Consider the following 25541-nt stretch of genomic DNA (forward strand, 5'->3'; position numbering starts at 1 on the left):
ATTAGCAACCCACATATCACTGTTCTCTGCCATGGTCCATCTTCCAAGTTTCACACAGAATCATTTTTCTAAAACACAAATGCTTAAAATCATATATACTTGATGAGAATGTAAATTGCTTCCACCTTAATGAGCAACTTTGTGGCAATATCAGTCAAAACTTAAAATCCACATATCACTTAACTGAGCAATTTCACTTTTAGGAATTTATCTTATAGCTGTATTCACCCATGCAAAATGTTGAATGTGTAAGAATACACATTGCACATCAATGATAGGAAAGATTTGGGAAAGCTGAATATCTATCAACAAAGAACTAGTTAAATTAATTGTGGTATATTAATACGATAGAATTTACATAGCCATTAAAATGAATGAAACAGATCTGTATGTATAAAAGTGCACTAGATTTATTTATTTGGGGGGAAATAAAGTGTAGAATAGTGTGTGTGGGAAAGTATATAGAAAGAGTGGAAGGATAAACAAGAAAGTGTTCATAGCAGTTATTTCCCAGGAGGGATCTAGGAGGAAAAAGTAGAAGGGAGACTTACTGGTCATTGTAAACATTTTGCTTGTTTAGAAGTTGAACTTCGTGCTTTAATGCTCATTAAAACAAAATTGATTTTTAAAAAATCAGTGGTTTTCAGTAATCTCTTGGATGATCTTCAGAACCATTAGTATTAATGTATATATGTGTTATATCTACTATAATAAATTTAGTATTATACATAATATAATGCCATATATATCTGTAATGCCACATATATCATAATGTTATATATATACATTATAGTGTCATATATTTAATGTCATGGAAGCCATCTATATTTTATCTGTCTTTCTATCTATCCATCTAATCATCATGGTCTGTAGGAACATTTACTTTGCCCAGTTATCATTAAAATAATACTTCCAAATTTCTACCGACAGAGCTTTCTTAGCTTCTTACAGGTTATGTAGTTAGGGAGTTTGGTGGTGTTCATTATAAATTAGTTGTGTGTTACTCTGAAGATTTGCTTCAAGTGAAGCTTCTTTAGCAAAATATTTTCTACATGGAGCTAATACCCAATTATATGATGTAGCTTTACAAATAATTTATTGTGGTATAATATACACACAGAAAATTACCCAAACAATAAGTACACAGCTAAATAAATAAATATCACAATGCTACCAATTCATTTAACCACCACCAAAAAAAAAAAAAAAATAGTCATATAGCCAGACTAAAGAAGGCCACCTTGTGCTACTTCCCAGTCATTATAATGTTGAAAGGAAACTACCTTCCCTGACTTCTAACAGCATGGATTAGTTTTTCCTGTTTTAAAAATTTATATAACTAGATTTATATAGTATCATTTTGTTCTCATGTATTTCCTTCAGTGTATGTTTGTAAGATTTATCTGTGTACTTACATGTAGCATGGTTCATTAATTTTCATTAATAATTAACATTTCATTATATGAATATAGTACAATATATTTGTTTATTTTACTATTAACATACATTTAAACAGTTTCAAGTTAGGAGCTATTATGAATAATGCTGCCATGAACATTTGAGTACATGTCCTTCATAACACACATGCAAAGTTTCTATTGAAAAAAATATGTACATATGGAACTGCTTGGTAATATAATAGAATAGATATACATTCTGTTTTATTAGATACTGCTAGTTTTTTTGTAGTGGTTGTATGAATTTACCTCCTACTAGCCGACTATGAGAGTTATAATTACTGTCGATCCTCTTCAATGATTGATACTGTCAGTCTTTCAATTTGTAGTTATTTCGGTGTGTGTGTGTGTGTGTGTGTATGAGACAGAGAGAGAGAGAGAGAATATGTGTGTGCATGTAGTAGATCTATGGATCTAATTTTTAATTTCCCTGATGATTAATGATGTTGAACATACTTTTTGTTGGTTGGACATATGGTATCTTTTCTGTGAAGTGCCCATTAAGTCTTTTCCTTATTTTTCTATTAGGTTTACTGTCTTTTTCTTATTGATTTATAAGAATCCTTTAAAATACATGCTCTTTTATTACAGGATATTGAATATAGTTCCATGTGTTATACAGTAGGACCTTGTTGTTTATCCATTCTTTGTATAATAGTTTGCATCTGCTAACCCCAAACTCCCAATCCATCCCTCCCCCACCCCTCTACCCCTTGACAACCACGTCTGTTCTCTATATCTGTGAGTCTGTTTCTGTTTCATAGACAAGTTTACTTGTGTCATATTTTAGATTCCACATATAAGGGATATCATATTGTATTTATCTTTCTCTTTCTGACATTTCACTTAGTATGATAGTCTGTAGATCCATCCATGTTGCTGCAAATGGCATTATTTCATTCTTTTTTTATGGCTGAGTAGTATTCCTTTGTACATATATACCACATCTTCTTTATCCATTCATCTGATGATGGACATTTAGGTTGTTTCCATGTCTGGGTTATTGTGAATAGTGCTGCTATGAATATAGGGGTGCATGTATCTTTTCGAATTATAGTTTTGTCCAGATATAGGCCCAGGAATGGGATTTCTGGATTGTATGGCAACTCTATTTCCAGTTTTTTGAGGAACCTCCATACTGTTTTCCATAGTGGCTGCACCCATTTATATTCCCACCAACAGTACAGAGGGTTCCCTTTTCTCCACACCCTCTCCAGTATTGATTATTTGTAGACTTTTTGATGATGGCCATTCTGACAAGTGTGAGGTGATACCTCATTGTAGTTTTGATTTGCATTTCTCTGATATGTAGTGATGTTGAACATCTTTTCATGTACCTATTGACCATCTGTATGTCTTCTTTGGAGAAATGTCTATTTAGGTCTTCTGCCTGTTTTTTGATTGGGTTGTTAGTTTGTTTTTTTGTTATTGAGCTATATGAGCTGTTTGTATGTTTTGGAAATTAAGCCCTTGTTGGTTGCATCATTTGCAAATAGTTTCTCCCAGTACGTAGGTTGTCTTTTCGTTTTGTTTGTAGTTTCCTTTGCTGTGCAAAAGCTTATAAATTTAATTAGGTTCCATTTGTTTATTTTTGCTTTTATTTCTATTGCCTTGGGAGACTGACCTAAGAAAATTGGTACGATATATGTCAGAGAATGATTTACCTATGTTCTCTTCTAGGAGTTTTATGGTGTCATGTCTTATATTTAGGTCTTAAACCATTTTGAGTTTATTTTTATGTGTGGTGTGAAGGTATGTTCTAACTTCATTGATTTACGTGAGCTGTTCAACTTTCCCTACACCACTTGCTCAACAGACTGTCTTTTCCCCATCGTATATTCTTGCCTCCTTTGTTGAAGATTAATTGACTGTAAGTGTGTGGGTTTATTTCTGGGCTCTCTATTCTGTTTCATTGATCCATATGTCTGTTTTTGTGCCAATACCACCCTGTTTTGATTACTGTAGCTTTGCAGTATTGTCTGAAGTTTGGGAGGTTTATGCCTCCTCTTTAGTTCTTTTTCCTCAGGATTGCTTTGGCAATTCTGGATCTTTTATGGTTCCATATAAATTTTAGGATTATATGTTCTAGTTCTGTGAAAAATGTCATGGGTAATTTGTTAGGGATTGCATTAAATCTGTAGATTGCTTTGGGTAGTATGGCCATTTCAACAATATTAATTTTTCCAGTCCAAGAGCATGGGCTGTCTTTCCATTTCTTTGAATCATTTTCAATGCCCTTTAATTGTTTTAAAATTCTCAACATATAAGTCTTTTACCTCCTTGATCAGATTTATTCCTAAGTATTTTATTTATTTTTGGTGCAGTTTTAAAAGGCTTTCTTTTTTACATTCCCTTTCTGATATTTCATTGTTAGTGTAAAGAAAGGCAACCAATTTCTGCATGTTAATCTTGTATCCTGCTACCTTGCTGAGTTCATATATCAGTTCTGATAATTTCTGTGTGGATTTTCTTTAAGGTTTTCTATATGTAGTATCATGTCATCTGCATATAATGATAATTTTACCTCTAAAACTACTTTTCTATACATACAATTTCATGGTTTTTTTTTCCCCCAGAATACAAAAAATCCTCAGGAACAAGATAAATAATTTATAAATTAATAAAAGCAAATGAAAGACTTAAAAAGTCTCAAAATGTAGCATAGAAGAAAAAAGAAAAAAATAACAAGGGAAATAATGTGAATGTAACATGCTTTTAAGAAATTATGGGGTAAATTGAACTATTTGAAATATTTGGTTTTCTTCTAAAATCAAAGAAGGTAAAGCTATTATAATACTTTCATAATGACTCCTACTTAAATAAGGATTAAATTAACGGGTGATGAAGAGGAAAATACTAGGGATATTAGAGAGGAAGAAAAAAGTCTGACTGATTAAATAAAGGATATGATACTGTTGAAAGTTTTTAAAGTTATGTCATATTTCAAATCTGGCTGTCTCCTTTTATAGTAATATGCATAGAGTATATTAGCTTTTGACAAGTAACAACATGATCAAAAATCACTTTTGTAAGCACATGGTAAACAAATTATAAATATTATAAATTGTTATCAAAAGATTTGACGTTAATACGAAATACACCCACTTATAAAGCTCTCTGATCTACTGATAACTCTTTCAGAAATTTAGTCAGAAATCTATTCCATCCCTAGTGGCATCAGATTCTACAGTAAACCTAATTTATTCTCACTGTATATATTCCCTACTCCCATCTGCAACTATTTTAAGGACTATCATGTTGTTATAAAATATTGATGATTATAGCAAAAGAAATTATCTACATATTACAAGTTAACAGTTAATAAAAAATTTACGTGATTTGTTTTAAAAATATTTAGAGTGTTTAAATCTAAGATATTTTGTAAGTTCTGTAAACCGTTTGAAATGAGAATAATTCATGTAAACTAAAATCAATTTTGAATGACGAGATCTACCAAAATAAAGCTGATATCCATTTCAATACTTGTTAAATCTACAATATTCTAATTGCATATTTGTTGACATAATGGGTATATTTTTTGCAATTGACATTTTTCAGTGTTAAAGTACAAAAGCAAGTTGAGCAGGAAGTACAATATAGAATATTGGTAAATGTGTTTAAATTTAGTCTCAAACACTTATATGAAAACATGTAAATGTAGTTTGATTACTTGCTGTAGTATACATTATAGTTAGTCTCAGTCAAGAGACCTTCCTAACGCACTTTTCACTGATGATTGCCACAAAGCAAGCTATGGGTGGAGAAGAAAGAGAGAAAGGTCTTGTGTTCCTCTTTCCATATTGAGCTTCTTCACCAGCTCTAGTCTGTCTCTTCTCAAAACTTCATGTTACATGAAACAAACTGTAATTTTTCAAGTTGCTATTTGTTATGCTTTTGGTTGTTTGAAGGCAAATGCACTACCAAATAAAAGATAATACGCATTTTTAAACACTATATTGATTTAGATGTATTTTTAAAATGTACACCTTTTCATGTGTTTGTCACTGATATGAAAATGTAATTTGAGGAAATGTTCAAGACAAATGACGTATAAACATAATCAAGAATTTCAGCTTTTGAATTTCATATCTAAAATTTATTTTCTCTTCCCATGGAGTTTTTACCTTTAGTAGTATGAGGTAAATATAAATAATTATGAAGAACTACCAAATATTTAGTATCTATAATGTGCTGAATACTATTTTAGTTATTTTACATGTATCATTTGTTTTTTGAATCACTGCTACAACCCTACTATGGAGGTAAATATACATTTGTTTTACAAATGACAAACTGGGATCAAATTGGTTAGGCAATCTGCTGTAGTTCATGTGGTCAGAAAGTGACTGAGGCTGGACTCCTAAACACACTTGTCAAGGACAACAGTCTATGTTCTTTTCATGGTGTCTCACTTCCTCTGAACCTTGTTAATCCAGAGAAGATTTGAAAATTGCTGTTTTTCTCTCATTCCATCACTAGCCAAATTAATATTTTAAGTATATTTATTTATCTGTTTTTTCATGTTTTACATGGTCATTTTGAAAAGAAAAAAATGCTTTCCCTTGAATAATTTCATTTTAATGCATTATCTTTCCACACAAATCTGTCCTATGAAGGTTGATGATGTGATGAATTTGGCAGTGGAGGGAAAATACATATATACCATGACATAAAAAGACTTCTTTCAAAAAGAAGTTCCTGATGAGTGTCATTTCTTCTTGTATGTAGATTTCCATCTTGACATGTTTTACCAAATGCTCACTCATTCAGTACCCATTTGGTGAGCACTTCTAGTGTGTCAGTTGTTGTGCCGCATCTTGGGGATGTAAATAAAGCAGAAATTCTTTACTCAGGGTGCTTAGAGTTTATCTGGAGACATGACTTTGTATGGTGCAAATGAAAAGTGCTATGAAAGGATTAGGACATCCAGAAAGAATTTTGTATATTTTGCAAATTGTGCGGTTAAAATCCAAGCCAATTCTTCCTCTCAGCCCTGTGCCTTTAGGTGGTTGTATCCAGTGAGAGGAAGATATGCCTGTTTCTTATTGCATAAGGTACTATCAGCTTGCCAAGCCCTGTGCTTGCCTACATCCTGCTGGAAGGAGGGCCTTTCCTTAACTTTATGGAAAGACTAAGGAAGTGGAGGATCAGCTGGTATACACCACATAAAATAAACCCTTATCTCATTCTGCGTGGTTAAAGAGGCTTATCTCAAATAATGGCTAACAATCTCATCCTTTCAGACAGTAAGAGTTCTCTGGTCAAAAGGAATAAGATGCTTACATATGTGGAAAGTCAAGGAAATGTGCACAAACAAGTTGAAGTCAGGAATCTTTGAATGTAGTAAATAAGATGGTGAAAAGGCTGCAGATATACATAAGGAAGCGGATGTTGAAAGCCTCTTATTCCATAGCAAGATGTTATAAGTGTACATTTTGTATTGAAACAGTCTCTATCAATAAAAGGATAGATAACCATACCATAAGTTAAAGATTTGTTTACATATTTTACCTTACTGAATCAGAATATCACCTGCCGGACCAAGAAAGCAATAGTGAAACAGAGAAGAAATAGTCTCCGTTCTCAAGATGAAACTGGAATTTGTCATTTTGCTATTGTAAAATAAAATGGGTCATAATTTGGAAAGAACTGAAGGTCTTAGAGAATCAGTATTTTTTCACATTTACAGTGCATGACACACATTCATGCATGGGTAAAATCTATTTAATGTACAATGAATCCAATGGATTTTAAAGTAACAGAGCATATAAAGTTTATTGATATAATTTGAATTTTCACATTTCAGTGCACCTTTAAGCAGCGATCACTTGTTGAGTTTTGGTGCAGCATCAAAGAGTATTCAGAATTATCTGAAAAGGCTATTAAAATGCGCCTCTCATTTCCAGCTATGAATCTGTGTGAGGCTGTAATTTCTTAAGACACATCAATTCATACAACATTTAGCAATATATTGAAAGTCAAAGTGTATGAAATCCAGTTCCTTTCTATTGTTAGATGTAATAAGAGATTTGCAAAAATGTAAAATATTATCCCTATTTTCACTAACTTTTTATTTTTGAAAATAGTTTATTTATTTTAAATGTTAGCATGTAATGAAATTATTATAAAATTTTTAAATGAATAACTAAAATTATTTTTAAACTTTCTCAATTTTAATCACCTATTCAGTAATATTGGTAGATATAATTAACATGAACAAAGACCTTTGGATCCCTCAGTAATATATTTTAATTGCTTTTGGAGATATTACTGGTATACAATAATCAGCAAATATTAATATAGTTCAATTTGATAAATTTGACATAAGAATACACCTGTGAATCCACAACCACAATCAAGATAATAAATATATCCATCATCCTAAAAGGTTCCTCATGCGCCATTATAATCCTTTCCTCCCTTCCTAGGACTACTTTTTTGTCTGTCTAGATTAGTTCTGTTCTGTTTCTTGCTGTGTATTATACTACCTTTAATTTCTTAAGCAAACTTTTGACATCAGTGACTCTTATAACGTGAATAATGATTTCAGCTGTCTGCCTCAGAGATGCTGTAAACATCAGAGGCAATATTATTTTTTTTCAAGTTTTGAATAACTGGGAAACAAATTAGGTTCACTGATTGTAGTTATCAAATATTCATATGGCACATGCATCGCTAGAATATAGGATTAAGGAATCACAGAATTGATGTATAGGGAAGGTCAGTCAGCCCTGGACTATAGAGATTATCTTGTCCATTCTGCTTTATTTTGATTATACAGATAAAACTAAATTGTTTTTCCATTCTAAGATTCAATGATTGTAACATTTCAAATCATTGTTATAAAAACAAATAAGAGAATTAAATCAATATTATGAAATTTAAAAGGAACAAATGACAGTATCCACCTTTACTAGTTAGGAAAAAACAATAAATTATGTAGGTAAAGACTGGGAAAAACTGATATGATAGCACCTTTGAATAGAAAATTCTTGTGTTTTTGTTGATTATGACAAGCTCAGCGTGCGTCAACACTCTGATCATACCACTGAAAATATTATCATGATATGGTATTACATTGTGTTTATCAATGTCTCATGTCCAGATAAGATTATTCATTCCATCTACTATGCAGTTCACACTTGGAATAATTTCTCTAACGCTATACATCACAATGCAAAAGAAATATTGGCAGAACAGTGAGGAATCTGAAAACTCTGACACATGAGGAAAGATGAAAGGAAGTGGGGGATTTTAGTCTGGAGATAAAAAGATTTAGGAGAGCCACAATAGATGCTTTTAAATATTTGAGTAGCTATTCTGTTGGAGAAAAAAAAAGATTCTATGTATTCTATAAATCTTTCAGACATCACTTGTATGTATTAAAGTTTTAATGAAGCAGTTGCTGCTACTTATAAGGAAAATCCTTCAGATAATGAATGATCTGCAATGATAGAAAAGGTAGACAGATTACATAGTGAGGACACCTTTATGTGAAACATTTGAGTAGCAGCTGATTCATTGTGTGTAGAGAATGGTTGGTTAACAAATGGGTTTAACAGTGGAGTGTCCATAATTCTGAGGGAATTTGAAAAAAAATCAAAATGAAATTGATAAAATTAGTTATTTGCTGAAATTACAAGAGTGACTGTCCATTAATATTATATGAAGAAACATGGGGGTGTTCAGTCTTAATAAAAGCAGGACTGGAATGTGATTCCTACTGAAGAGTCTAAACAAATCTGAGACCTCTGCTTATTATAGGCTCCATGAAGGATGTTACCTAATTTACTTGATTGCAACATTTTGGGGGAGCTTGGAAACTATAGATTACTTTAGATCAGAGTTAGCAATGAATGTATCATTTGAGGAAGATGCAGACATGGAGAAAAGATAAAACAGACATGGAAAGAGGGAGGTAATAAGAGCAGTTGAGTCATGAGAATGGCTAAGGAAATAGAGGTGCAAACCCCTGTATCTGAGAATATAAAAAACACTAGGTCACTAGACTTTTAATTGGATCACCACGGTTGATGTTAGACATGATGTCCTAAATAATTATTTAAATTTTAAATTTTAAATTTTACAGGAGCAGTTGTGCAACTGTTAAAATAGTTTCCTTTGCTCCTTACCCTCCTGAGTCACTTGATACAAAATCCTGAGGTGATCTGTGTCTGTCTCTATCACTTGAAATTTAGTGTAATTAATATATACCTTTATGTACGAATGGTTTATTTGAGATAAGTGGAATGTGATCAACACGGGGTGTAAGAAAAGGAAATGGAGGAAACAGGCTTTAAAGGAAGTATGAAATTAATCCATTCTAAACATTCTCTACCCCATCACTCCCCACGCAGCATTGGACTGATTTCTTTCTCAACAAGCAGTTTTGTTCTAATTTGATCTTCCGTGAAATGTCTCCTTAACAGTACATTTACAGATGTGGCTCATGGACACTTACATTGAAATCACCAATAATATTTGTCAAACATACATATTCTTAGGCCTGATACCACTGAATCAGATTCTACTGAATCAGAATCTTTGATGGTGATTCCTAGGAGTCTTCATTTTATGCAACTGCCCATGTAACTTTTATGCACACAAAATTTGAGGAACACTGTCTTATGTAGAAAGAATGTGCTGACCAGTTATTATGAACAAATCTTTGGCTTCTACCAGATGACGCTGGTCCCTTGGCCCTAGTAAAACCACCTCCTCCCTTTGTTCCTTCAGTCTGATGATGGGGATTGTAAGGGGTTCCTTTTGTTGTGAGTGTCTGGATTCCCTTTTGGTCTCCTGTTTGCTGATTTTGTTGTTGTTTATTTCATTATTTATCTAGCCAGTTCTTTGCATTTCAATCCCTGTTGTTTATATATTCATAGTGGTTTCTTTTTTACTCCCAGTTGTGTCCTGGCCCTATCTCTAGCATGGCCAGTATTCCTAGATGTCATCGGCCTCTGATCTCCCCTTAATCAAAGGATACGTACTTGAATCAAAGATCATTTGAAAGAAATATTAGGGTCAATTTTTAACTTTTAGTTTCTAGGAATTCCTGCATACTCTCAGTGGCTAGCCTTCGAAGAAAGCTTTACGAGAAACGCAACTGATTTAGCCAGAATTAGTGCCGTATATATTTATTGAATATATATATTCACTTAGCTATATACAATTCAAATCTTAGCAACTTTGAACAGGAGTAGATGTCATATTCTCCTACATTCAGCATCTAGTCCTTTGAGACAATTATATAAGTTATCATTAGTGTAAGGCTTCTCTATGGCCATGGAATGACCTTGTTTGATGAGACTACATTCTTTTTTCTTTTTTTAATATTAGTGTCTTTCATTTCCAGGCAATATGTTTAATGGTAGAGTTACAAAGATGAATAAGACATGTTTCCTGTCCTGGACAATTGAACAGTAATTGAAGGTATTAGAAAAGCAAACAGTGGTAATACAAATGAATATATGAATAAATATAGGGTTTTTTGTTGTTGTTGTTTATTGAGTTCTATGGGGAAAGCATAGGAAATGAACAAGAGGAAGGAGACACTGTAGTTGGAGTAAGGAGGCAATGTTGTTGATACTTTAGACAGTTAAGATACTATTTTTTTTAATCTTTCATTCCCTAGCAATCTTAAGAAGTATTAGCACCCTTATTTTATAGATGAGTAAATTTGGAGAGATTGTCATTTGCCAAAACTAGTTTTCAAGTTTCCATTGTAGGTCACATGCCATTTCTTTTATATATAAATATTGGAGTGTGCCAAATCTGAGTCTTTAACCCTCTATCTTCTCCATCTGTACTTCTTACATCAGCTTTTCTCACCACTCGTGGCTTTAAATATCATGTCACCACTGTGCTGACTCCTCTCAAATTAAATCTCCAGCTCAGATATCTTCTCTACTCCACATACTCACATATCCAATTGCCTAATTGAGTTTTACACTTGGATGCATAGCAGGCACTTAAACTTAATTCATCCAAAATTGAACTTCTGCTATCTCTCATCTCTCAAACCACCTTCTCCTGGAGTATTCCCTGTTTGATTAAATAATCACTCCATCTTTCTAGTTTCTCAAGCAACAAACCTTCAATTTCTTTTGATTTTTTTCTTTGAAATCAATATTCATATTTTGATCACTTCTCATCACTTTTATTCTCTTGAGGGTTCTTTTACCTTTTAAAGAAGCCTTCTCTAATATCTACCTCTATCTATCTACCTACTTATCTAACTATGAAATCAGGGCTGGCTTCCTGTATGTGCAACCTGTGTAGTCTCAAAGGGTCCCAGGTTTAAAAGGACCTATGTTTAGTTTAATGTTCTGCTGTCACCATCTTGAAATTCTTCGTAATTGTATCTTTGAACTTGTGTTTTGTAAATGAAGTCCCATAGGAGAATGGAACATACACAATAGTACAGGAATACGTGAAATATGTTCACTGCCATTCCTTGCCACCCCATTGATAGGTGATGCCCTGAGAACACAGAATTCTGGTGTATTCCCAATGCATGTAAGTTCAGCAAGACTCAAAGTAAGTAAAAGGGAAGCATACTATGACTTTGACTGAGTAAGTGGCAGTGCTGACAGCCCTGAGAGGCCACACTTTTATTTGAACCAGAATTGCTTCTGACACTGAAAGAAGGCAGTGGTGTTCTATGAAACATGGACAACTAACCAAACCTAACATGTCCTTTCTTAGTCGTGTTCTTCACTCTGTTAGCAACTGCTTAAGAAAATGATGACACTAAATGGGAAAGGTGGGAAGAAATTGCTGAAGGTAGAGAGTATTGGTTTTTTGGAAGAATGTCTTTTTATTTTGTTGTTGATGCTTCTTTCTTTCCTCCTTTTTTTCTCCTTTCTTTCTCCATCATTTCCTTCCTTCCCTTCCTTCTTCCTTCCTCTCTCTTCTTTCTTTCTTAACAAGAAGGTTGAAAGAAATGGGTTATTAAGGAAATCAAAGTCTAGTAAACATCAAGAACTTATAGATCATAGTATTCACAAGCTCTTCTTTGTAATAATGTTAAAATACTGACAAAATGTTTTTTGAAAACAAAACAAAAATATCCCAAATTAGCACAAGCCAGTGGCGATGCTTATCTAACCAACTGGTGTTCCTCTCTGCTTTTGAGGCATTTCTTCTGGAGCTGTACAAAGTCATCTTCTTTATCTTGAATATTAAGAGGTAAAATAAAAGGTTGAGTTTGTGCATCTTTCCATTGTTCTGACGAACAAAATACATATGCCTGTCTCAGTTATGAAATATAAAAAGTGTAATCTCTTGACATCTGCCAAAGACAAATGTATTCTGGTCTCTACACTTAGCGTGTTAAACTAAAACAAATACAATTTTACATAAAAGTTAGTTATTTATCTCAGAGGTTAAAGATTGTAGTACTGAATTCTAGCCACATATGAAAGAATACCTTACAGTTACACATGGCAGCCATTTTTTTTTTCCTGAGAATTGTAAGATTTTGACTGATTGTATTACTTAGGAGATGCTTTGTTTCCCAGGATAGATATCTGCATAATAAATAGAAAATATATTTTTTGCTTCAGAAACCCCCTCCATAAAAATGTTGTGGGTTGTTCCATTCAAACTGGTTATTAAACAAGGTTTCAAAAATGATAATCAAGAACTTTCACAGGAACAAAATCATTTTCTTTTGTCCACAGGGGAAATGTGCAGTAAACAAATTATGGCATTCAATGAAATGTGAACCCAGAATATAATTATAAGCATTACCATTTAAATGTTAACCTTATTGGGCATTTTACTGGAGATTTATTTTTATAGCAAAAATAACCAACACAGTTTCTGATTATGGGTTATTCAATGTAACTATTGCACCTGGATGCTTATATTCATTAAATAGGTCATACAGTTTCTAATTTTGTATCTGCCAAAAGTTTCTGGAACTAGATGCTTATATGTTTCATATTTGAGGCATCTAAAATATTTTATTTCCCTTAGACATCACATTTTATCTCTAGTTTTCTATTTATTGTTTTACCATAGTTTCATTTTGAGAAACTATGAATTTTTGCTCATATGGATTTGTTTTAGGATATTATAGTAGTGAAAATCTTGAAATGTAGATTCAAACATTAGATTTAAATCTTAACTTTGTTACCTCCTAGTTTTATATACTGGGTAAGTTATTTAACTTCTCTACAACTCAGTTTTCTCACCTATGGATATTGAATGTACTTATCTTTTACAATATTCTGCAGTTAAATAAATTGATTTTAAATACCCACATACTAAATTAGTTTTGTATTTTCTTTCCACATTTAACCTAGTATCTATAGACTGCCTTTACTGAGGAAAAATAAATCATAAATTTTCTCGTATGCATTATGCTTCATTCTTATAACTTATTTCAAAAATGTTTTTCTTCCTCAATGACAAAGCTTAGTGTTGGGTAAAGACTCAATTCACTGAAATATATAATGCTTAAAAAATTTTCACCATCAGAACAAAGTGCTAGGAAAACATACTAAAAGAGGATTATAAGTTTAATCCTAATTAGTTCTTAAAGAGGAGCTAATAAATTTAAGGACATTTTTACATTTGGGGAAATTATCACCAATGTTATCCTTAAACTTCTGATGTGTCAGTGTCGATTGTCTAGTGCTAGTCTGTAGGCAATGGTCATCAAGCCTCTTGCCCTAGTGACAGGTTGTAACATAGCCCATTGAGTCATACAGATTTATGCTTAGGGAACTTTGGACCATGATTTTACAGCTAACTAGATGAAACATGTTGTTAATATCATAGTTCTATAAAAATATATAAAATATTATGACTGTATAAATAATACAATTTTGGTGTAAAATATAAAAAAAAATTATATGACAGAATAAAAATGAATAATAATTATAAAGATTACTCTCATAGCGTTTTATGTTTCCTAATTGGGATCAAATATTTGATATGGTTTTAGAGTACTTGAAATAGTGTAGGTTTGGGGAAAAATATTTTTAGTTATAAAAATAGAATGGTGATATTATATTTCTTTATGTCCCCTCTTTGCAAGGAGATGGAGCAGGGAGAGCGAGTTCTAGCCCCCAAAGAAAGGACTAACAAGCAATAAACATGCTGCTTCATTCTTCTTATGAGGCCTGCCTGCCCTTGAAAGAGAAGTATATGGTTAACCCACAGGTATTTTGCAACATGGCAGTGGCTCACGCCATTTCTTGCAACAGAGCGTGCTGGGCTCCTCTGATCATGTGTACTCATAGAAAGACATTGATTTTTTATTTCCAAATATTTAAACTACTGTTTCAGATTGTCTTTGACCCGTATGTCAAAGCTGAATCCTAAGTGTCATGATTCTTATAATATTAATATCAGCTTCTTGTTAGCAGCTTGTGAAATCTTTCCCTTGAATAGCCCAGCCCACTGTCTCAAATGTCTCCATCTTGAAGGCATAAAAGGCTTTATTAAAAGAGAATAAAAATCAGTAAACATTATATGTCCCACATTGGGCAAATAGAAGCCCACAGTAGTCCAGGGTTTGACATGAAGCATTCCCCCAAACCAGTCACTTGATGAGTAACTATTTTAACTCAAGGTTTGCCCGGGTAGTAGAACTGTGGAGGAGGTGGTGGGAAGCCATGACACAGGAGTTTCTGTGTTAGTCAGCTCAGGCTGCCATGATAAAATACCACAAGCTGGATGGTATAAACAAAATAATTTTTTTTTTTTCTTACAGTTCTGGAGGCTAGAATTCCAAGAAAAAGGTGCCATCAGAATTGGTCTTTTGAGGGCCCTCTTCTTGGCTTGTAGACAGAAGCCTACTCTCAGTGCCCTCATATTGCCTTTCCTCTGTATACATGCGGAAAGAGAGAGATTTCTGGTGCCCCTTCTTCTTATAAGATCATCTGTCCTATGGGATTAAGGTCCTACCCTTATGACTTGATTTAACTTTAATTACCTCACTAAAAGCCCCATCTCCAAATACAACCACAGTAAAGGTTAGAGTTTCAACATATGAATATTGGGGGGGGAGTCATGATTCAGTTCATAACAGTATCCAAATTATTCTAATTTAGCAGTTATTGTAGGCTCTCTGTAGAGAATATATGCTAATAAGAGAAGAGAGTGCACATCAAATGTGGCCTGACTCAACAATAGGATTTAAGAGTTGGAGAAGCTGGATCAACCTGGTTACATTATGTTGGTTTTACTTGAACCCACCTCAGACAGCTACCAGATAGCGCTGGGTGTTTATCCTGGACACAGAGGCCAATGTGTTTGTAAAGCCAAATGGAACTGTAATAGGGCCAAGCAACCCTGCTGTGAAACATGTACAGAAGAGCCCACAAGGGGGAAAGAGAAGTTGTCTCCCTACCATTTTGCAATAGAACATCTCAGAAAGGCCTGAATAGGGCAGTCGTTGATAATGACATCAGTGGTTTGTGTAGCAGTCTTCAAAAATCAAAAAGAGAATGCCCTAGGGAAGCATAACAAAAAGAGCAGCTTCTTGAGGGTAGCTATTACCAGCAGTTCTGGTGCAGTAACGTGGTGGTGGTTTGGGCAGTTTTCTGGTGAGATCTGTAGGGCTGTGATCTAGATGCAGCACTGTAGGCACCAACCCAGTAGCTTGCAGGTGGTATCAGCCCACTGAGAGGAACACAGATGTGAATTGGATTGATTCACGAATATGGTGTTGTCAAGAACCATGAAGGGTCTGAGATTTTACATTGTTTGTCAGTTAATAAGTTAGGTTGCCACAGTTTCATGAGTGCTGGCAGAAGACATGAAACTCCTGGGTCAGAAACAAAAGACCTTATTACTGATGGAACAACAGTCATGAGCTTCATGGTCACTTCTATTCCCCTCACACCCTAAATCCCACAGGGTTAAGCAGGATGGCCCATGTGATGAGGTCTAGGCAGTAGGTTTGCATCACAGCTGAGTACTCCTGGCTTAGAAACCCTAATCTTTTCAAGGGGCTATTAGTCAATCTGCCCAACCTTTTTTGTCCTGGAGGGAGACATTATTTTTATCTTCCAAGGAAAGAAATCTGCTTACTGCCCTAGAGAGAGACACTATCTTTATCTTCCAAGGCGCTTTGTGTACTAACATCCTTGATAAGATATTTGGGAGCACAGCTGTCAATGCCTTCGCTCAAAAGGCATGCAGAAATATTAGAGACCATGGAGAATTGTCTCCCAAAAGGAATGACACCCCTGGGGACTGGCTGAGTTATGGTTTATTGGGCAGGAGAGGCTGGGGATATTAGTGTGATCTCATTTGTATCCATAAGCTTGAGACTACTATAACACTTATAAAGGCAGCTGTGCAAAGTAGTTTTTAAAATTTTCATTTTTGGGCTTCCCTGGTGGCGCAGTGGTTGAGTCCGCCTGCCGATGCAGGGGACACGGGTTCGTGCCCCAGTCTGGGAAGATCCCACATGCCGCGGAGCAGCTGGGCCCGTGAGCCATGGCCGCTGAGCCTACGCATCCGGAGCCTGTGCTCCGCAATGGGAGAGGCCACGGCAGTGAGAGGCCCGCGTACCACAAAAAAAAAAAAAAAAAAAAAATCATTTTTGGATTAACACCATTTTTTCTACTCTTAATATAGAATCAGTTCTGAATATAAATATTGTCTAAATAGTAATCTATGAGGAAAGTGAACAAATAAGTTGATAATACAGTATGCTCTTTTTTCCTTTGAACAGTTAATATGCCTGGTGACTGAAGAGAGATTAGGTAACCAAAAATTAAAATTTGAAAAGAAATTTCAAATAGATGAATTTTCTAGTACTTAATCCTTTCCTTTTTTGGTAACTGCTGAGCAGGGAAGGAAAACCCTGCTACTTGGAAGCGGGGTCTTTTTTGAAAAGTACATCTGGAACTGGGAGAGTGGAAGGATGACTCTAAATGTAACCACAGGCCATTGAGATGCCAAAGATGGATAGCAAATCACTCTTTGAGAGATGGTTCTTCTATTTGTGTTAAAAGAAAATAGGAAAGAAAAAAATGTTGATTATGATCAAGAAAAATTTATGATTTGGTTCAAATCAATGAGTAAGTAGCAAAAATCTCTCTGCCTGCTAATTGAATTGCTAAGTGAATTGGCTCATTCAGTTTTAAGAGATTTGTGAATTATTTCTGAGGGATTAGGAAGACAGGAGTTTGGGTATCCTGAAAATCGGAAACAGGATTAAGAGGAGCTAGAATTTCTGCTTTTAGAGTAAATCAGGAAGTGAGGGCCATGTGGAAAGAGAACTTCTAAGAAAATCCATTCAAGATTATATAAGGGATATGAAGAATATTATTGCACAACATCCATTTTTATGAAGTGAAATTTATGAGGTATAATTTACATACAGTAAAATTTTCCTTTTTACATGTATATTTCTATGAATTTTGATAATTGAATATGGTCAGGTAAACACCATCACAACCAGTGTTTGACAGTTCCTTCACTCCGTAAATTTTCTTCATGCCCCTTTGTAGTCTATTCCTTTCTTCTGCTCCTGGCAACCACTGATCTGTTTCTGTACCTATAGTCTCTGTCCCTGTAGAGCTTTGCCTATAATATAAATTGGATCATGCCATTCAAGTCTAGCTTTCTTTTCCTTAATATAAGGCACTTGAGGTTCATCTCTCTGGTTGTATATGTTCAGAGTTCATTACTTTTTATGTACCATCTACTTTTTGGTTATTTTCTATTTCATAATGTGGTTGCCCTCACCAACTTCCCACCACATCTCCCAAACCTTAAAAAAAAAAAGTTTTATTAACTTATAAATTTGGTTTTAGCCTTGTCATTGCTCTGCCTTGGAGAAAGAGACATACTTTTTTCATGTTTTGTGTTTACCAAAAACTGGAGTAAGCTGATATAGCATTGTGAGAGATGATCAAAGCATTATTGGAAAGAGAAGTTGGCAGTGAGAGGTATAAGAAAGCAACTGTTCACATTCCCTCCCCTAGCCCATCTTTCTGAATTTTCAAAGCAGGACTCTAATTTCTGCAACCACATAGGATCCATCTTGAGTCATTTTATTTAGACATTAAAGAAGATAGTAATTTCAGTAGCTAGAGAACTTGGGGCTTCTCTGCTTATAGATGCAACTGAAGGTTTCTTAAAATTGAAAAATAATATCCCAGATCAAATCCAAAGCATGACATTAATCTCGGTCCTATGAAAAGAGATACAGAGAGAGTAGTATTGTCTAAATTTTATTTCTGCTTCTGTTTAGTACTAACATTAAAACATGGCCAATTATGTTTCTAAGCAAATACAATAGTAACTGACAGTTCTTCAGGATAAAATTCATTTTAGATTTGGCTTCAGAAGTTCTTATAGAAAATTCATTCTCTTATATATGAAATTTAATGCAAGGAAAGAGAACACATACTAAGATTTCCAGTAGAAAAAATTTGAAAAATGTTAAGGAGAAACTTATCCAAGTGACTTTAAGTATTATCACATGCATCTCACAATTTTGAAATAACTTGATGTTAAATAAAAGAAAAATATATTGTACTAAAAGTCTTGGAAAGGACCAAGTAGCAGTCAAATTTGAGAAACATTTTTTTAAAATTTTTATTACATTACCTTATTTGACAAAAGTAGTTTCCCTAGGACGTGAATTAGTGAATATGATTCACCAATTCACACTTCACTACGAGTTGAATATTGGAGAATGGACAAGAATGATTAATTAACCCGACATATATTGTATAATAAAATGGAAATCTTAATTCTGAAGTTTTAATTTTTTAAATGAGTTCTAAAAAATTTAGGCCCTTGTTATGGAGTTGATACTTCGTAAATTGTTTGAAATGCATAGGATTTTTCTACAATGACAAATGATTCTATCATTTTAGAATACTTTAAAAAAATAATATATTGTTGATAAATGACTACCAGAAACGAGTTAATTTTTTAATCAATTATGTGCCTTACAAAAATGAAATTATAGCAATTACTCATGGTAACATTGATCACTTAAAGTTGTAAAGGATCTTTGTTTTTATATTTACATTTGATTAAAAAATAAAAACCCACTTCCCAGATGTCACTTCTTCTCTTTTAAACCAGAATGATATATTGATTTGAGTGCTTAATTTTTAAAGCATTTTCTTCTTGAGAAATTAGTCTTCTGTCAACTCCTCCACTATACAGAGCTGGAATTCATAGCATTCCACCTAAGAGGCTTAATTTTCATCTTTTATTCCATGGCTTTTAGCTGTAAGAAAAGCTGCAGCTTGTTTGTCTTTTCAATCATTTCCTTCCAAATAAGACTTTTTTTCATCTTTCTAACACTGAGTAAGTATATTTCTACTGTATTTTTTTCAGACTCTTTTATGTTTTGCTACATTGGTTTTCTTTAAAGGTTATAAAACATACACATTAACAATGTGCAGTTCTATGTTCCACATGATAGCCTTGACACAGGTTAGGTAGGGGATAGACTTTGAAATACTCTTTCCAAAGCAGGCTTGCATTTTCTTTGATCCTGCTATGCCCTTTCACCCAGATCCCAAATGACTATAATGAGTTATTTGCAGTTTTTTGTTGTTGTAATTGTTGTTGTTGTTCAGGGTTCAAAGAGTAGATAGAAGTAGAGGTAAATTTCCAATGGGAGGTCATGACTATGACCTTGTCAATATTATCTTCTATCAATGTTTTTAAACAAACGTTTGCCAGATATTCATTTAAAAAGTTGATTTCTTTCCAAGAAATACTTTGCCAAGAAGTTACCGAACTATTTTATATGTATCATTGATTTAATCTCCAAGCGCACCAATGATTATCCCCAATTTACAAATGAAGATACTAAATTCTAGATAGCTTAAATATAATTCCCAAGGTTGCACAGTTAAGAAGTAGCAGATTATGGATTCATCCATGTCAGTTGACTTTGAGCCTATATTCTTAAACACTGGGCAAAATGATTTCTCAGGAAAAATATGAATAGTGGACATGCATCACTTTTTTACAAGATTCATCATTTAAAAAGTAATAAAGTCAGGGATTTCCCTGGTGGCGAAGTGGTTAAGAATCTGTAGGCCAATGCAGGGGATAAATGTTCGAGCCCTGGTTCATGAAGATCCCACATGCAGTGGAGCAGTTAAGCCTGTGCACCACAACTACTGAGCCTGCACTCTAGAGCCCGCGAGCCACAAATGCTGAGCCCTACTGAAGCCCATGCACCTAAGAGCCCGTGCTCCGCAACAAGAGAAGCTACCGCAATGAGAAACCCGTGCACTGTAATGAAGAGTAGCCCCCACTCACCGCAACTAGAGAAAGCCCATGTGCAGCAACAAAGACCCAATGCAGCCAAAAATAAATAAATTTAAAAAAATATTAAAAAAAAGTAATAAAGACAAACACTAACATTTTAACAAAAATTGGTTCTATTGCATAATCCTCTCTTTTTTTTCACCTTTAGCATTTATTTCATTTAAAAAATCTCCTTATGCTCTCAGTCACCAAGTCCTGCTTTATTTTAAGAATTTTTCCACTCTTATAATTAAAGAAAAAAAGGTAAGAAAAAGGTTTCTTAACTGTGGACTAAACAAGTCCATGCTGCATAATATTGGAGGAGGTGGTAGAGAGATTATTACATTCTTACCAACCCAGATCCTTTGCTCAGTCCAGTTTAGAATCCTCCTAATGAGAAAGATCTGTAAAAGTTAGACCAGATGCCTATCTTGGTTGAGTCATTATTCATAAAATGAATAATTTTATCCAAGGTGTTAAATTCTCTAAGTCTCAATTATGTCTTTTGTAAAATGAGGCTAAAATATCTTGTCACACAGGCTTGTGAGCGGATTAAATGAGATGATATAGGAAAAAATGCTTGAAGATATAGAAACCAAGTTGCTATTATGTGCTCCCTACATTGTACTTCCTGTCCCCTGTACTTCAGATGAGTCAGATACCTTCAGCATCATACATCACACAATTGTCAGCCCATAGCAGCAAGCCATGAACCGGCCTTTTTCTTCCCTAATTTCTGTAACTCCGGTAGACCTCCTCTCACTCCGGTCTCATTTGGCTTGACTTGGAACTTTCTGCTGACTTTGGCATTTTGACGTTTTTTTATTGGACTGTCTTTTATTTACTGAATTTTCATAATTGATTTTAATAACATAATTGTGACTCCATGTTACCCAGTGTGCTCCCTGGTGGGAACCTCCTTCCATCTTGAATTTGGCCTTATGGAGGCCAGGTATAACCCTAAACCCATGGTCAGCTACTTAGTTAGGGCATCTCAGCCACTGTATCCATGGTCTGTGAAAGAAACATTTAGATACCTCTACCCTTATGACACTTGATTGGTGTATTTTAACACTTAAAAGAGAAAAAAGGCTCATCCTGATTTATTTTTAAAAACGTGCTTAAAATATATACATATGTTTTATATATATATACATTATATATATATAAAATCTGTGTATAGTTTTCTCAGTGGCCATTCAAAGTGTTATAGTATACTTATATAACTTAGAAACTACTGGTATTGATGTTTTATCCTTTCAAGTGAAGTGTAGAAATTTTACTTTCATTTAGATTCCTTTACCCTCTATACTTTTTTTTTTTTTTTTTTTTTTTTTTTTTTTTTTGCGGTACGCGGGCCTCTCACTGTTGTGGCCTCTCCCGTTGTGGAGCACAGGCTCCGGACGCGCAGGCTCAGTGGCCATGGCTCACGGGCCCAGCCGCTCCGCGGCATGTGGGATCTTCCCGGACCGGGGCACGAACCCGTGTACCCTGCATCGGCAGGTGGACTCTCAACCACTGCACCACCAGGGAAGCCCTACCCTCTCTACTTTTAAAATATAACAGCCTTAGGTATTTCTTCTGCATTCACTGAGCACCACATCACGTGGTATTCTAATTTGTTCTTCAATCATCAAATATGTCTTAAGACTCATGAGAAAAAAAGATAGTCTATTGTATTTACCCTTCTTTTCACCCATTTCAATGTTTTTTTTTCTCAAGTTCTAAAACTTCTTCTGTGATCATTTCCTTACTGTTTATAGAATTTCCTTTATCATTTCTTAATGATACAGTTGCTAGTGACAAATTTCAGTTTTCCTTCATCTTAGAATGTCTTTGTCCTGAAGGATATTTTCATCAGATGTAGAATTTGTGGTTATTTTTGTTCAGCACTTGAAACATGGTGTGCCAGTTTTTCCTGGCCTTTATGATTTCAGATGAGAAATCCTCTGTCATTCGAATTGCTGTTCTCAGATAAGCAATGCCTTATTTCTCTCTGCTGCTTTTGAGATTTTTTTCTTGTTTTTACTTTTCAGAAGTTAGATTATGATGTGTCTTGTCATGGATTTCTTTGGGTTTATCCTATTTGGGATTTGCCCAAAACAGCTACATACAGAGAAATAAACACATAGACACATGCATGATCTCTTTTAAAAGAATGGACACAGCCAGAGGATACTGTGTTTAAAGACAATTTGGGTTAAATTTTCAATCTCTGTAAGTCATAGAATTGAATAAAACCTAGTAAATTAATGGCTTATAAATGTAAACTTGTTCAAGCTGAAAATAATAATTACATCTGTAATGCTTCTAGATTAAAAATGACTCCTTAAGCGTATGGTTAAACTCTCATATCAATTTTACAAGTAAGTTATAGAGAGGTTAAGAAAATTAGCCTGTGAGTATTTGATTTGAGACTAATTTTCGATTATGAGACTTTAAAAATAATCTAGAGAATTCCTTTAAAAATGACATCTTTTGGAATGAATAGAAATTTATTTTTTGAAATTGCTTTCAGAAAAATATTGAAGAACAATGTCTTTGTATATAGTTGGTTGAATTTTAAAGACCACAAATTCAAGTGTACAAAATCAGAAATTTTTTGTGTCTAATAGAATTTTACTTAGGTTTTGTATAGCATTTTCTCTACTGATGGAAAAAATTATCTACTGGTTCTAAGGAAACTCATAGCTTCTAATGTTTTTTGGGTAAATATTTAATCAGTTCAGTAATTTCTACCTCGACCTTTTCCTTCTATTTTTGCTAGAAGGTAAAACTCAAGATCAGGTGACAAATGGAACACTCAAAGGAATAAAGGAAGAGAGTATGATGACAAGATTATTTATAAAGGTATAGGCAAGGCTAAGAAATATCAGTAAGGGATGGAGAGTCACTTAGGGATTCAAAAGAGGAGGACATTGTTACTACCCCTATACCTAAAGAGGCAACAGGAGAGGCAACAAAGGAACCCAGTGAAAATAAATAGTTGCAGGTTATAAAGAGGAAGGCAGCCACTGCCAAAATTTGTCTTGGCAGGAAACAGATGGAGTGGGGTGAGGTATGGAGAGAGTAGATGGGGCATATAAGTAAATATCTTGACCTGTTTCTCTTCTCTCATCTCTTTCCAATGCTTCTTATTGTCCAAACCCAACCATGATCCAGATGGCAACAGAACCTGCCCAAGTGAGGCACTCCATATAAGTAAGCCTCTAGGTCCAAAACAGGGCAGAGAAGAATAGCTCTGGAGAGATAAATAAGGAATATCAGTCAAGGGCTCAAACATTATTCTCAAATAGAGGGAAAATGTCTCATCTTTGTGTCAACAAGCATCTTCCTGGCTTCTACTGTGGTGTGTAATTCCCACTGATTTTCAATCATGGGCTTTGATTTACTCAAGTTTTGGGTTCTATGGCCTTTATCACTGTGAAAATTTGGACTTTCTGTTCCCTCTTCATCCCAAATATATAGCCCTTAGCAGTATCTGTGCTCCTCTTGGGATGAAAGTGAAGGAACATTAAAACTCTTGTGATTCTCTGAATGCAAGAAAAATTTAGAGGCAGTTGAGGTCTGTTTCTGCCAATTCATGCCATGACATTCATTCTTGGAACTCTCCTTACAAGCTCTAATATAAGAAAGTGAGACATCAATTCTTGTGCAGTTAGGTTCCTTTTAAACCATTGGTTGCTTGTTATTCACTCCTAACCCTAGTAGGCAGCTTGGGGAGTAAAGACCAGTGAGAAAGGTTTTGAAGGCCTTTGTGGCCTTAGATAATTAGTTATCTAATTTTAAATTTTCTTTCAAAGTTCTCTCACTTCAAACCATATATCTTTATCTAGTTTGGAACAAGAAGTTACCCTTCTATCATTATTTTTTTCACTTATTGTTTATGATATAAACTATATGCTTTGATTTTTGAAGAAAAAAATAGAAAACTATTATAAAACATTAAAACGTCTTTCAAACAGTCCAGCTATTCAAGTTCAAAGATGCCTTGGTTTAAGACTATAGTATGAGCTATGAGTTTTAAAAATAATCTCTTTAAGAAATCTAGCTAGTTACTTCACTTTTATTTGTACTCCCACTACCCAAATCCCACCTTCCAGGCAAAAGATGCCACTAAGCTAATTAGAGGAGATCAAGATGGCAAGAAAAAAAACTATGGAAAGGAAACCAAATATGTTATTATTTCCCAATATTGTTGTGCCATATATAGTTGAGCAAGGAGATTTACTTTGGGAAGTTTTACCCTTAGAAATACAGAATGGTATACACATTAGGATCCATAGTGCCAGAAGAACTTAAAGTTATATGTCTAATTTGCTAGAAAATAATTCTGTAATAATAGAAGCAATTTGAGTACATCATTGGTTCACTTATAAACCAGTATTGTACATTTAAAAATGAATTAATAGTCGTATCTGCATACATTTTCTGTACAAACATTAAAAACAATGCCTGTAGCACATAAATGTTATCAACACAATAGATTCAGTAGAGACTTGTAACCCTACAAAAATAATGTTTTCATAGTTTCTCCTCTCTTGAGATCAAGTCTATGTTTTACTTTGCTTTAAAGTGAATGTCCAGAGACATGTCAGAAATTATAGACTATTTGACTGAGCATAGTCATAGAAACATAAGTTACAACTCTGTTTGTGAAAACTGTTTTTGGAGAATTTAAATATTCTATTAAAATTACCTTTCCCAGCAAGGTAAAGAAAAGAAGGTCAGAGCATGCTTACATTCTGGTGCCCACAGGAGCACAATGAACACAGTGCATTGTGGTAAACAGTCAGATAGGACAGAGTTTCTTATGATTACCCTATTCAT

Source organism: Mesoplodon bidens, assembly GCF_964165515.1.
Source record: "Mesoplodon bidens genome assembly, chromosome: 8".
Lineage (NCBI taxonomy): Eukaryota > Metazoa > Chordata > Mammalia > Artiodactyla > Ziphiidae > Mesoplodon > Mesoplodon bidens.